Here is a 15,796-nt window from a genome sequence, read left to right as displayed (position 1 = left end):
AAAAACAATACGAAATAATTCTCATTTACCCTACAGGTCAATTCTAATCTGTAGAAACAAAATTATACATAGTACAACAGATTCTTACTTTGTATATAGAATATAATCAATGACACAACAGATTTTTATTGCAATTATTAATCAGTAACAAATGCAGGACACAATGATATATAATGGGTAGCGTGATATGAGCCTAACACAGCCACTTACAGACACCAAGAATCAGTCTGAGCAATATTAACATGTTGCAGTCCATTGCATCTTTTTGGTAGATTGCCACAGCTTTGTCAAATTATACCAAGATTGCTACAAATCTATTAACTTATTTGATGTAGATTGAGACATGTGGAAAATAATAAACCTGAAAAATCATGTACTTTAGGGGGATGGTGGCACAGTGGTAATGTTGCTGGACTAAGAATCCAGAAAGTCAGGCTAATGCAGTGAGGATATGGGTTCAAATCCCACCATGGCAGCTGGGGGAATTTAAATTGCGTCAATAAAATTTGGAATCATAGAATCCCTTCAATGCAGGAGATGGCATTTGGCCCATTGGTTTGGCACCAACCACAATCCCACCCAGGCCTCTTCCAGTAACCCCACACATTTACCCTACTAACCCCCCCCACCCCGACTCTAGGGTCAATTTAGCATGACCAATCCACCTAACCCACACAGCTTTGAAGTGAGGGGGGAAACCAGAGCACCTGGGAGGAAGCTCACACAGACACGTGGAGAACATGCAGGCTCCACACAGTGAGCCGAGGTCAGAATTGAACCTGGGTCCCTGGCACTGAGGCAGCAGTGCCAACCACCGTGCCACTCCAATATAAAGCTAGTCTCACTGGTGACCACGAAATAATCAACTGTCATATAAAATGAACCCATCTGGGTCACTGATGTCCTTTAGGAAGGAAATCTGCCATCCTTACCAAGTTTGGCCTACATGTGACTGCAGAGCCACAGCAATGTGGTTGACTCTTAATTGTCCTCTGAAATAACCCATCAAGTCGCTCAGTTCATGGGCAATTAGGATGGGTGACAAATGCTGTCCTTGCCAGTGATGCCCACATTACATGAAAGATGATTTGGCCAATTGCAAACCATTGATTGATAAATCAACACTACACAAAACTACCAGTTCTGATCATGAAAAACATCTCAGCAAATATTTCCAAATCCAGGGCTTGAAACAAAATTCGAAAACAGCAAGATTGATTCTAGTAATTAGAAATTGAATTTTAAAAATCATACACAGCTAATTAACAATGCAGGGGAAAATAATTCATTTTCAAATCAATCTTATACCCAGAGTACCTGCACAAAATCAAACCTTTTAACATGATCACTGTGTCGCATATTGGGGGTGAAAATGCATTTCTACTATCTACTTAAATTTTACATGTTAATATCATCATGTAAACAAGGGAAATTAAGAATTCTAAGTGAAACATGTTTGCATGTTAATATTCCCACCTATAATTTCACTCCCGTTTTCATGGTGTAATTCTGACTGAGGATGTAACAAACATTTTTGTTTAAACTAATTATGGCCATTTGAAATAATCACTGTCTGACATCAGAATTATGATTTCTCCAGTTGTCAAAAGTTTACTGGGAATTCTTCTGCTTTGTATAGAAAGGGCATTAACATTTATAGAATTTTCATTGAGTTGGAGCAAAGAGATACAGATTTAAGAAGCTGCCCTTCAAAATTAAACCCTGCTCCGTTCCAAAATTATGCAACCATTCCAAGGAAAGGATTATGAGCTTTGGTTAATCCCGGGATTCGCTTTTCCATGATAGTTTCTTTCTGTTTTCTCAGTTCTCAGGATAGCAACATTTATTTTGAGTTTAATTCTGAAAATATTTCCTGACTACTAACTTGTTTTGCAGACTGTGTGGCATCTAGTTCTCCTGTCAAGAGAACAGCAAAGTGCCAGATACACTTCCATGGCTGTTCCATGACATGCTATATTATCAAGATCAATTTCATCCTCCCCATTCCTTCCAATGTGGAATTTGTACATACAGTTGTTTAAGAAAGGATATTTGCGCTAAAGAAAGCATTAAATTCTCTTGGATTTCACATTTTTTGGTATTGAACCAAGGATTTTTCTGCCCTCACTAAACGGTTTCCTTCAAGGGTACAACAATGATAGACATTGACACATGATACTTATGGTTGGAGATGAAGGCAGGGACATAAGAGACAGATATAAATAGAACACACTCCAAGAGCGGTTCTGGCATTGTGGGTTTCAAAGCAGTCTGAGTTGTGGTGAAAGATCATGTCTAAATTTCAAATGGAAGCTTGTAACATGATCGATACATATGACACTACAAACTTAAATCCTATCTGAAAATAGGACAAAGAAACAACTAGAAAACTACCAAAAACTGAAACCTGAGAAAGACACCATCTGGCTATCCTGCCTCACCAGACCAGATGATGTCAAGTTATGCCAATATATGTTACTATTATATTTGCACTGTACATTGTTAGACACTAGCCAGTTTTCCCATTTCAACTTCCACTGGTAACGTTTGGATGCTGGAAAAAGTTATTCAAAATACAACACCAACAATTCGAAAGCGTATCCCTAAGCACAGGCTTGCACAGTAATTACCATGGGGCATGAATTTACCACAACTTCAGCTGCAGACACACCAAGACAAAGATGTGACCATTCACTGCAAAGAATGTGGAAATACAGTAGCAATCTTATTAAACATGATGAATGGATTAAAACTGCAGTTGGCAGTAGTGACACTAAACAGTCTTGTATTTCCTCAAGCAAACTGAAACGTTCTCCTATGCGTGCTGGCAGCCTTCACTCTCATCCAGCCCCAATGTAATGCTGCCGTTGCTTCTCCAGGAGTTAGAACTCTGATTATAGGTGGAGATTCTGGATCTCCCGCAAGCAACTGCAGCAGGTAGAAATTGAGCTAGCAACATGGATTTTTGTTGTTAGCATGGGCATTGTCCTCAAAAAAGCAACTGTTCACAAGTCCAAGGAATACACGTGACCCTTTAAGGTTTAGTGTTTAAAAAGGATTATGGCTAAATAATGCTGTATGTTAGAGGATACTGCAAGTGATGCAATCTCTGTGAAGGCATTTCTGCTTGAAATAATCTGCTATGACCACTACACGCGCAAGCTATAAAGATCCCATCTTCATTTCATAGATTTCAATAGGTTGATTAAAGTCACTCTGAAGCATGTTTAACCACATCAGCTCAGACGAATTAGCTCTTTTCCCCTTGGTATTCCAACTATGTCCTCATATTTGGGCACATCTACAGTATTCTGTTTGAAATCACATCTGTTTCATTATTCCACGATCGCAATAATCTTACGCATCAACTTGGATACAAATGCAAACACAATAATGAATTTCTTTAATGTAGATTCTTTTCTCATACCTTACATTTCTGCAGTAGCAAATCACCCTGGAGGATTTATAACCTTACCCAACTGACTGTTTTCACGTGTTAGCTCAACAGCAAATGCCCCAGGCTATTCAATCACAACTATTCAGCCATTAGGATTACTGCCTCAATTGAAATCCACTAGCATGCCCTTTCAACAAGGGTCCAGAAAGTACACGTCGTCATGAACATGAGTTGATTTGCTCCTCTCTTGCCAACAAATGCTCGGTTGACTGTCTGACTCCCAGCATCACTGCAATTGAGTAACAGCTAACTCAGCACAGAGCAGTGATTAAAACCTGGACAATGATAGTGACAAACAGTCTGATTTACAACATTAATCATACTGTTCAAATGCTCTGCTGTTGTTAGAGCCATTCCTGTAAGTATCAATGGTGAACTATATGTTTACATGGGATTCTTTACAGATTTTGCATCTGCACTGGCACAGGATGAAAGCCTCAGATGCAGCTCAACCCACAAAATTACATTAGAGAAGACCAGGAGGCTGCCATTTCAGGCCATCAGGTCTGGGTAGAACACTGCTAGTTCCATACTGCAACAGTGTATGGTACTCTCTTATCCCTGCATCTTCTCTGTGACATTTAGTATTTTTCTTCCTATCCAAAGTAGATCCAAAAGATTTCACAGCCACCTTTGGTAAATATTTCATATTCCAAATTTCTTTATACTATATTACATATAAATTCCCCTTACTTATTTCTAGCACCCATCCTAAATTTATGCTCTTTTTATCAATTCAGCGACCACTTAATATAATCGTTCACTATTTACCCTCTTAAATCCCTTCAGTTTTGAACACTATTAGATCATTCCTTAATCTTCTTTGCTCCAGTGAATTGAGCCCCAGATTTTCAAGTTTCTCATCATAAGTATATCCTCTCATCCCTCACATTATCCTAATGAATTAACTTTTTCTATTGCTTCAAAATCTCCTCTGTGCACAGCACAGCAACTGTGACATAACCTACACGATTACCTCCTTGATAAAAGCAAAATACTGCTGGAAATCAGAAATATAAACATAAAATGCTGGATAAATTCAGCAGGTCTGGTAGCATCTGTAAACAGAAACTGAGTTAACTTTTTGATTCCAAATGACACATCGGCACAACTGAAAATTAGAAATGTAGTGAATTACATAGGAGAGGTGGGGCAGAACGGAAGAACAGGAATAGGGCAGGGCAAAAGAAAGATTAACAAAGGTGTCATGGACATGAGACAAAGGAGAATCTTAACAGTGCCTTCCATGCCTCCTGGCCTTCGCCTTCAGTTTACCCTGTAACTAGAATCCAGAATCCCACTTGTAGCCTTGTGACTTATCCCTGCCAGGAAAGATCTGTACATCAGCACCCCTTTCATTTAGGAATGGAGAGAATAGACTGCCTGGTGCCTCCTAAAAACTTGTTTGAAAGTCCAGGTCCCATAAGAGTATGGTAGTTTACTAGGGACAATGGGATGACTAAAATAGAAGACACAGAATTGGATATATTTTTATAAAACGTACTTCATATTAATCTTCATTAGATATCTGCCTAACATTCTAGCCTCTCAGTCCTCTGACAGCTAACTGAATTCTCCCTCAATTTGTCATGTAGCCTAGCATTAGGAAACATTGTTGATGTCTCTCAATGCATGCCCAATAATCTGAGAACAAGATGCCCCAATATAGCTCCTAGGAAGCACCAGCTTTGCCTTGATAATTCAAGAAAAATCTGTTTATTCCTACTTTTTATCTTAGGTCATCTCATTATCCTGGAGTGAGCACTTTACCTTTAAGTGGATGCTTGTAGCAAAGAATAATTACATTGATAAGATAGTTTCCAGACCATATGATAACATAAGGTGCTGTTGGAAGAAACATGCAAACAAATCAGGAAAATGAGTAAAAACAATAAGTGATTTCAAGTACCCCAAAATTAATTGGCCAGAAAGGATAAACAGGTAAGAGAAAAGTGTTCCTACAATATGTGCCGGACTCCTTTCTAATCCAGTATTTTTTTCAAAAAAGAGGATTTGTTATTGTTATTCCAATGATACAAAAGGCATCTGGGAAAAACTGAGGATAATGAAAGTAGCATACACTAGGTACATGGACAGTAAGGGAGAGCATGACAAGGGAGAAGAGGAGACAAGGAAAGAAGTTTTAAAAGATTAGGAAGACAAAGAAAGATAGTCTACAGACACAAATTTAACAGAGGGAAATTTGGGATGGGAATAGGGTCACCAAGGGGTGGTCAAAAATGAAACCACAGACAGCAATAGCAAAATGGGAGATACATTATATACAATTTGCTGCAGCGTTTAACAGGGAAACCAATCAGGTGGATTTGACATCCAAAACAGATTGGAAGTGATAAAGCTGCACTTAAAATAGAAGAGAAGTGTTAAATAAACTAATCAAACCGAGGATAAACTTCCTGGTGTGGATTGAATGTTTCAGAATATAGCCAACAGATAGCAGCATTATCTCAATTCTGTTACATGTACCCTGACCCTGAATGCCGCAACTTTATTAATGTCTTTTACACGTACCTTATCACAGCTATTTCAAAAATACTGCATCAACTGCATTACCCTCGTTTACTCTTACCTCTTCAAACAGTTTTATGAAATTGCTCAAACAAAATATTCTTTTTTGAAAAGTATGTTAACTATAAATGAGTTTTGTTTCTGGGTATTTTTCTATTTGGGGAGGATTTCCATGATTTTCTTACTAATGTTAAACTGATTGGTCTATTCCCTGGAAAAGTTCTACGTACAAGATTAGCTATCCAACAGACCACTAACACTACAACCTTTCATAATTCATTAATACAAATTACTGAACTTTGCAATTTGGGAAACAGGTCATAAGAAAACCAGTTTATTTCCTTAGAGTGAACAGTACAATTGTAGAGGGATGAAAAAGATTTACAAGTATGACACCAGAACTGGTTGGTTATGCCCATCAAGAAAGGGCAAATGGTCCGGATCTATTCTTTCCGTGTTAGCAAATTACACTACTTTCAGTTTTAAGTGAGCTTGTGCTTCATTTTTTTTGAAGTGTCCACTTCTGTTCATTATTTGCTCCGTCTGCTATGTGGGTGTGTCTTAAGGTCCCATGCATCTTGTTTGACAATGGCCATGTTGCTGAGTGTGGAATCAAGGTGATTTAGCAAAACTGAAATCAATGGAAAACACGGCAGGGAAACTCCTCGCACAAAAGGATGATGGTTGTGGTTGTTGGAGGTCAATTATCTCAGTTCCAGGACGTCGCTGCAGGAGTTCTTCAGCGTAGGGTCCTAGGCCCATCCACCTTCAGCTGCTTCCTCAATGACACCGTACCCCCCGCTCCCTTCATATAATCAGAATGGGGAAGTTTTCTGATGATTGCACAATTTTCAACTTCTCCGATACTGAAGCAGCCCCTTGCCATATGCAAGACCTGGACAATATCCAGGCCTGGGTTGTTAAGTTGCAAGTAACATTCGCACCAAGTGTCAGGCCATGGCATTTATTGGCATCATCATTGCTCAATACCCCATTAACACCACCCTGGGAGTCACCATTAACCAGAAACTCAACTGGGCCAGCCATATAAATACTGTGGCTATAACAGCAGATGATGTGGAGATGCCAGCGTTGGACTGGGGTAAACATAGTAAGGAGTCTCACAACATCAGGTTAAAGTCCAACAGGTATCTGGTAGCACAAACCACTAGTTTTTGGAGCGCTGCACCTTCATCAAGTAAGCCTTACCTGATGAAGAAGCAATGCTCCGAAAGCTAATGGCTTGTGCTACCAATTAAACCTGTTGGACTTTAACCTGGTATTGTGAGACTTCTTACTGTATAAGAGCAGGCCAGAGACTGGGAATTCTGCAGCAAGGAACTCAACTCCTGACTCCCCAAAGCCTGCCCACCTTCTACAAGGAACAAGTCAGGAGTGCAATGGAATACTCTCCACTTGCCTAGATGAGTTAGCTCCAGTAACAATCCAGCAGCACAACACCACCCAGGAAAAAGCCTGCATGATTGCCAACCCATCTATGACCTTCAACATCCACTCCCTCTATCCATGATCTCTGCAACCAAAGTCAGCAGATACATGTGAACACAACTACCTCCAAGTGTGACTTGGAGGGGAACTTAGAGGTGGTTGTGTTCACATGACTTTGAAATATATTGCGTTCCTTGACTTGGAAATATATTGTCACTGAGTCAACATCCAGAAACTCCCTCACTAACAGCACTGTGGGTGTACCTACACCAACAGGCTGCAGCAATTCAAGAAGGTGGCTCTCTATGGCCTTCTCAAAGGCAATTAGGGACGAGCAATAAATCCTGGACTCGCCACATTTCCATGAACGTATCGATTTTAAAAGTCCCATGTGCTAACTTATAAGGTGATCAAAACAAGCATTTGTGCTGAAAAGTTGAGGGCTATTCCTGATGGCAGTATAGCTTTTCTTAGCACCAATGTACTTGTATGCCGTATTGAGGCCTGAACAAGATTTGTGGCACTGAAAGAACTGGATTATTAAAAAAAAGGCCAGGTCAACTCACAGACTGCAATACAGTATTGGCTCTGGAAGGAATGCAGCAGATTCACAAGCGTGTTAATGGTGTTCCAAGTATTAGATCGACGGGCGATTACTTACATTAACTAAGCTTGAAATCCCTAGAATACAGATGGTGATTTGAGTGAGATTTTTGGCAATTTTAAAGGAATTGACAGAATAGAGTGAGAAAACCTTTTCTGCTAATGTAGGGACGTCTGGCAAAAGAGAGGAATAAAATCAGAACTAGGCATTCAGGAGAGACATTAAATAACATTTTATGCAAAAGGTAGAAGTAGTGTGGGATTCTGTTCTAGAGAAAATAAATGATAGCTCAATTAATAATTAAAATCTGAGATTGACAGATTGTTAAACAGTGGTTCAAACTGAGATAGAGCAAGGTAAGTGAATGGAGTTAAGGAACAGATCAGCAATGATCTCGCAGAACAATGAACAAGCTCCTACTCTTAGTCATAAATCAGAATAGGCAGGACTACATCCCACTTCATACCTAGGTATTTGGTCCTAATGTGCCCATGACCTCTGGCTGCTCACCTTCCCCAGACGAACGTCCTGCAGCTGTTCTATGACATCTTTGACCCAGGTACCAGGGAGGCAATGCATCATTCTAGAGCCACAACCACAGGAATGTCTGTCTGTTCCCACCCAGGCTCTAGCCCTGGGCTCCCATATATTTACCCTCCTTATCCCCCTGACGCTAAGGGGCAATTTAGCATAGCCAATCAATCCTCCACGATGATCCACAACACTAGTACTCCGCAAGGCTGTCCTCAGCTCTCTTACTTACACACCTTCGACTGTGTGGCCAAATTCCCCTCCAACTCGATTTTCAAATTTGCTGATAACACCACCATTGAGGATCAGATCTCAAACAATGACAAGACATAGTACAGAAAAGAGATAGAGAATTTGGTGAACTAGCGCGATGACAATAATCCCTCCCTCTGTCAACAAAACGAAGGAGACAGTCATCAACTTCAGGAATCATAGTGGAGGGCATGTCCCTGTCTACATTAATGGGGATGAAGTAGAAATGGTCGAGAGCTTCTAGTTTGTAGGTGTCTAGATCACCAACAACCTATCCTGGTCCCTCCATGCTGACACTATAGTTAAGAAAGCCTGCCAACACCTCTATTTTCTCAGAGGACTAAGGAAATTTGACATGTCAGCTACGACTCTCACCAACTTCTACAGATGCATCATAGAAAGCATTCTTTCCAGTCACATCACAGCCCAGTATGGCTCCTGCTCTGTTCAATACTGCAAGAAACTACAAAGTGTCGTGAACAAAGCCCAGTCCATCACTCAAACCTGCCTCCCATCCACTGATTCTATCTACATTTCCTGCTGCCTCAGAAAAGCAGCCAGCATAATTAAGGACCCCACGCATCCCGGACATACTCTCTTCCATCAGGAAAAAGATAGAAAAGTCCGAGATCACATACCAACAAACTCAAAAACAGCTTCTTCCCTGCTGCCATCACTTTTGAATGGTCCTACTTTGCATTAAGTTCATTTTTCTCTACAGCTTAGCTGTAACTGTAACACTACATTCTGCATTCCCTCCTTCCTGTCGCTATGTACGGTATGCTTTGTCTGCGTAGCGCACAAGAAACAATACTTTTTATTTTATACTAATATATGTGACGATAATGAAAATTATAGCTCATCTTGCAGCCCTATTCTTCCAATACTAAACTGTATTTGCGCATTAGTAATTAAATATACTGAATTTGGCATTTTTCAATGTATCCCCAAACTAAGATTAAACATTCATCCTCAACTGGCCTTATGATTAAACAGAGTGCATTGAAATCACAACATATCAAGATGCTTTCTGAAAGTGAAACTGGGTTCCAGTCTGAGAGCTGTATATTGGAACATGATGTTGATAATTGTATTCGCATATTAAGTCTTCATTCAAACCAAACCATATAGTTATGACTTGAAGAATAGGAGAGAGGAAGGTTATGGTGCATAAAATATCACTGCTTACATTTGTTTTAATGTTAGGTGTCACATCTTTTACAAACAAAATACTGTGCTCAAGCTCTGACAGTGCAAGTGGACTAAACCCAAACAATACAAGTAAAACACCTTCAGCCCATGTAGTTTTTGATGTCAACATTCCATTAGATAGTAAAAACATTTCAGCTGCTCTGGTTCAAATTGTTGAAGAGGACACTGCTGGGGTGATGGAGAAATGGAATTAGAAAAATGGCCACAGGGATCCAGGTTAAATGTAACTTGAACTTAAACAAACTACACATTTAAAAATAAGCAAAAATTTAGTTCTCAAGGGAATGATAACTTTATAAAATTACCTTTTCAAGGCTAGAAGATTTTTCAACAGTAATTATGACTTAGCAAGCCACAAAACTCATTTACTTCTGACTGACGTTGATTGGACAAGGCTTAAGGTCTTTCACTGGTATTTAAGGGAAGAATGGGGGTAAAAGTTCAACTTGACACCTTAATAAGGATCTATCGCAAAGAGTGCCAACAAGCAGCCTTGTGGAGCAGCAGGTAGCTCAAAGCAGCTTCCAGATTTCTGCACACCCCAGACATTATCGCTTATTTTACCCACCAAGTGCAAAGAGCCTTGCTGCTATTTTTACCGCAAATTCAGGCTTGATATCTTGAAATGGTACATTTAAACTCGTCACAATCCATCCTTCCCACCTTCGAGGCTCAATTCAGTCTTTATATTAATGTTTTGAGGTTTCAATCATCAAAAACTGAGACATTCATGGGAGGAAGGGAAATTAAATACAGTTGGGTCACCAAGTGACTGAATTCACCATTAGGGAAAACATTTTCCAAAGCCCAAAACTAGAAAAACTCCAACTGTACAGTCCTAATTTGAACAAAGCAAGCAGTGCTGTGTAAAAACAAATCTTCATGGTTCCATGAGCCATGCTATTAAATTAAATACGCTTCATGCTCTGCTGGCCTTCACCACTGTCACACTGATGATTTTTGCAAAAATTTTTCAGAGCATTTTTATTCATACCATGATGGCCATCTCCACTTGACAAGAGGGTATAGCATGAACTACTCAACACAACTCATTTAAACAGGGAGTATAATAATAAAGGGAAAGACCACGACTTAGTGTATTGATGATAGCTATGTAACAATGAGACAAACCGTACTGCATTTCAATAGGTACAATGCCACATTAAGATGAATTGAAGCTTAAACCAAACTTCATTGTTTCTCATGAATCACCATAGAAATACCCAAACAGTCAAAAGGACTGAGACTCCCCACTCTATCCAGATTTTAGAAAGACATTTCGTGCTTCAGTTGCATTTGCTGTAATACTTTGAACAGCTCATTAAGTATTTAGGGATGTGCTACCCATTTTCTCGCCTATTTCCAATTCTCTGCCCTAACAGCACAGCCATGGCATCCCAAAACATGGTGCCTTGGCTAGGTCCGTTTGTAAAAAGTCTGACAACACCAGGTTTTAGTCCAACCGAATTATTTGATAGTAAACTCACAAGCTTTCGGGGTTTGCCCCTTCGCCAGGGGCATATTTATCAAATAAATCAGTTGGACTTAAACCTGGTGTTGTCAGACTTTTTACTGTGCTTACCCCAGTCCAACGCCAGCACATCCACATCATTAGGTCCATTTGGGAATTGAAAAATAAGCCGAAAAGAAACACAGATCACAATCATTTTTCTGATTTTGCTGGTCAGCCAACATTGAAGTAAGGTCAATTTATTTACATGTATAGCAACAAAAGAAATTAACTATGGTGTATTTGAATGGAGTCAGTCACAATCCACTTTCTTCAGCTTCCATTCTATCCAGTGTCTTTATTGGTAGAGAAGCTGGCAATGTTAGAGGTGGCAATAGGTGGTGTTACTGAGGTGGTTGGAAGCTGGAGTCAAATATGATTTCAGACTTATTTAGCTTCAGACTATTGCCAAGGGAGGGACAGTGCCAGTTGTTAGGAAATGCAGTTTGGAGTAGGGAACTAAAAATAATGGCTTCAATCATTCCAATATCTAATTGCATTTGTAAAACAGAAAGCATGAACAGGTGAGGGCTAAGATGTATCAGTAAAAGCATATGTATTACCAGTTTTTGCAGTAATTAAGATCAACTCTGCAGCACATCAAGATTAGAAATTTTTGAAAAGACTTTTGTGATTATCTTGTTCTCTCATGGCACTATTGCTCAACATTTCCCTCATCTCATCACAGATGAGCATAATCTCGTACCATTATTTTGCAAATTTCACAACGTCCACTATTCCTCTGGCCCAAGGCCTAAATCAGATCAGTGCAGCACATCAACTTCTTTGTGGCTCCAGCATCAGACCTCCCAGTTCCTGACATAGCTGCAGACATAATCCTGGATAAAAGTGTTTAATCTGACTGAATCTCCTGTCCTCCATAAATCCTCTCATCTTGACCAAGCAGCAGACCACAGTGAATATTAGTTAGACTGAACTGCACAGCTATTTAATGAAGCTGGAAGTCAAAGGGGCAACCTTCAAAACAGGGCAACATTTTCTTCAGTTTGACCATTTCAACAGAAATAATACTGTAACACAAATAAATTATTCACTATTGTTTAACAGTAAGGAGGATTTGTAGCCCTCCAAAAACAGGGGGAAAAGCATCTGCTACCATTTGTGGAAGGCCTACTTTTGGTTGTTAAAGTGAATTCTCAATGGCGGGGGGATTTTCAATTATTGCAGTATATCCCTAAATTGGAGTCGACAAAGCCAGGTGGTGTGCGCGCGCGCATGGGTCTGTGGGCGACATTTCAATTTCCTTCTCACCAAAGAAAGAATTTTGGAAAGATAAGATTTGGCACAACATAAATATGAATTTTGAAAGAACCACCTATGGAAAGAAATTTGCTGAACAAAAATAAATCAAAACAATTAATTCATTATTTACAAAGGCTAAGTGCGTGCATCAAGCTAACTCCCTGGACAAAATTTTCTGGCCCTGCCAAAGTCAATGAACATTCAAACAGCTGTCATATTTTCTGACCTGGTATCACTGCAAAATTCCATTCGCAGTCTTGGGGAGCTCAGTCCTGCACCTACTGTGAGAGTGCGTGCTGTGTAGGGGTGAGAGTGAATGAGAACTCCGAGACAGGGAGTGAACCAGAATCATGCAGTCTCATCCCTCCAAATCCTCCTTTTCCCTCCACGTACTTTCAGCTGCTGGTTTATCAATGCTCCTCCAATCACAATATGGTCCTCTCCCACATTTCCTGAGGGAAACAGGCTCCGAACGGAGAAGCAGTCAACGACCAAAATCTTCAACTTCACCGTTTCACCAACATTTTGAGCAAGGACTCCAAGGCCCATACAGAGAGGCTTCACAGGCCACAATCTGGCCAGTGAGTTGGATTAAATTATAAACATGGTAAAGGCATTAAGGACTTGATTTTTTCAGTAAGGGTCCAAGTTTAGAGACTGCAAATCTAAATTGCCCATTTAATTTGCACACGGGCAGGAACTAATCAATGTAAATCACAGTACTTCAGAATGGGTAAGCACAGTAAGTATTGTTTGTGGAAGAAAGGGAAGAGAGGTTGAATGCAAATGAGCTTTTAAAGAATGGATAAGAAAAAACATCTGCCAACTTAGTAGTAAATATTCAAATATTTTATTGAAAACCGGTCCTGATCACTAAGCTCCAAACCCGGCATTATTGTGGCCACTATCCTCTGTAGAGAGAGCAATCTTTAGTGAGTCGGTGCACATACATGTTTACAAATGTTACAGTTCTGCTCTAAGGGTGGCAACATTAAAACTCCCTCAGGAAAAAAATTGCTGGGGTGGGGGAAAGGGGTTCGAGGATGTATCTACAGAGCACTCAGACTCAACAACATCATACTGGAGTTGTATGTACTCCAGACAGAATGATATGCATGCCAAGAGATGCAGTTTGCTCTGACTTTCATGCACGGTCACTTGCGTCAGAAACATTGTACGGCAACATATCAGTGTAATTATATCCTTTAAAATATCTCTTGCAGTCTTGATCACGAGTATCTGAACCTTTGTTCTTAGCGGGATGTATAGGAAAGGATGGCACCTAAAATTTTCATTCATATTAATTTACAAGCATCTGGGTGCACTAGTTTGGCATTTAGCCAGCAGTGAGGTGGCAATATTTAAAGAAGGCCTTTTTTAAACCACCACTTGATAAATTCAAACTGAGTAAACCAACGAGAAAAAGCCAGCAGATTGGATCAAAATGCCTGAAATTTGAAGGCTGTTTTTAAGAGTTTGAGCTCTGTGATTGTGGTCCATAATGTGCACATTCCCAATAAAAATGGTTACTAAAAATCACTGTTCCTAGATAAGCATTTCTAATTCCAACTAATAGCGTATAAACCTTTGGTAGGGCATGAGTATAGTGTTGAGTTTAAAACGATAAATGCTGCATTTCTTGTAAATGCTCAAATTTCCACTTCATTGACATAACTGCAACCGAGAGCAGTCACTGAGTAAGTTCTTGCACATGTGCAAATTAAATGGGCAATTTAGACTTGCAGTCTCTAAACTTGGACCCTTACTGAAAAAAAAAATCAAGTTCTTAATGCCTTTACCATGTTTATAATTTAATCCAACTCACTGACTAGAGTAGTCACCACCGGTCTTCGCTCTTGGCACTAGCAGTGTACCTGTGATCAGTCTATTTCTGTATCTTCAGAATGTGCTGTCTCCTTTGATGGAGGGACAGGGAAAAGTTGAATAACTTGATATTTCCTTCCAGATCACAGGGAGGCCTCTCCAAAAATAGCTGACAAGAATGAAAAAAAATCAGCTAGCACCATTTCTTCATTCTTCCAATTTGTGACCTTCCTGGGCTTTTCATCAGTCCCTATCATCATCAGGGTTAGCCTTTCAAAGACAAAGTTGGAGGGACAGAAATTTTGGCATCACCAGCCATATTTAGTTACTGGAAGTTCATGGTTTGGACCATGGTTTGTGATAACAAAGGCTTTCAAACAAGCCCCTGGTTTCATTGCAAAAAGAAAATGATAGCTAGTATCTGTCAATAGGTTACCTCCACCAGGAGTGGCATGGTGGCACAGTGGTTAGCACTGCTGCCTCACAGCACCAGGGATCCAGGTTCGATTCCTGACTTGGGTCACTGTCTATGTGGAGTTTGCACTCCACACAGACTGCATGGGTTTCCTCTGGGTGCTCCTGTTTCCTCCTGCAGTCCAAGGATGTGCTGGTTAGGTGGATTGGCCACAATAAATTTTCCCTCAGTGCACCCAAACAGGCGCCAGAGTGTGGCGACTAGGGGGCTTTCACGATAACTACATTACTAGAATGTAAGCCTACCTGTGACAATAAATAAACTTTAAAATTGACTGCTCTTCTGCTGGTATAAATCTTCAGTCATCCGCACTCTAATTTCACTTAAGACGCTCTTCATAATAAAAGTTATATTGGCACTTTTGCTGGGACATCTGAAATGCATTCAAGTTAGACAGCAAGTCCCCTGGATGACAAGTCATGCACACTTTGCATTGAGCGTTGTCTGGAAAAAGTCTACCATGGAAGTGATTCTTTCTGAAGGGATCTTGGGAGGTTCTTGGTTAAGCCCAAACGTGAGCTGACTGCAGAATGAAAGTTAGGGAAAGTTTGTCTTCTGGGCTGATCCTGGCTTCAAGGTCCATCTGTCAACAATCTGTGTTTACACATTCAGTGGGAATAGGGTTCAAATGTGATAGAGAAGTTTAGTTGGAAGGTGATGGAAACAGAATTTCAGATCAAGCTTTCTGGG

General features: G+C 40.0%; 1 protein-coding gene across 22 annotated transcripts in view; it reads right to left on the bottom strand.

Annotated features, from left to right (window-relative positions):
• The window catches only part of LOC145349950 (poly(rC)-binding protein 3), a 154,604-nt gene that overhangs the window by 38,949 nt on the left and 99,859 nt on the right, over positions 1 to 15,796 (bottom strand). The gene's annotated exons all lie outside the window — the stretch shown is intronic.

This window comes from Carcharhinus amblyrhynchos, chromosome 11 (assembly GCF_965287045.1).
Source record: "Carcharhinus amblyrhynchos chromosome 11, sCarAmb.v2.hapA, whole genome shotgun sequence".
In the NCBI taxonomy this organism is placed as follows: Eukaryota; Metazoa; Chordata; class Chondrichthyes; order Carcharhiniformes; family Carcharhinidae; genus Carcharhinus; species Carcharhinus amblyrhynchos.
This window is presented reverse-complemented; position numbering and strand designations above follow the sequence as displayed.